Below are 263 nucleotides of genomic sequence, written 5' to 3'. Positions count from 1 at the left end.
GGAGCAACACCGAGGGTTGCGATCCCGTTGCCGGTCCCCGGTCCGGTACGGGGGCAACACTGAGGGTTGCGATCCGTTGCCGGACACGGAAAAAAGACAAAAAAAAAAAAAAAAAAAAAAAAAAAAAAAAAGAAATAGAGAGGAGAAAAATAAGTACTTAGTAAATATAGAGAATTGGAAATTGAGGTGCCCTGTTATAAATGGAAATATCAGATTTTAGGGGCATGGAATAGAATGAGAAATTCTTGTAATCAAATTCTTTA

The sequence above is a fragment of the Galeopterus variegatus genome, unplaced genomic scaffold, assembly GCF_000696425.1.
Source record: "Galeopterus variegatus unplaced genomic scaffold, G_variegatus-3.0.2 Scaffold2561, whole genome shotgun sequence".
Taxonomy (NCBI): Eukaryota; Metazoa; Chordata; class Mammalia; order Dermoptera; family Cynocephalidae; genus Galeopterus; species Galeopterus variegatus.
Note: the sequence above shows the minus strand (reverse complement) of the source record.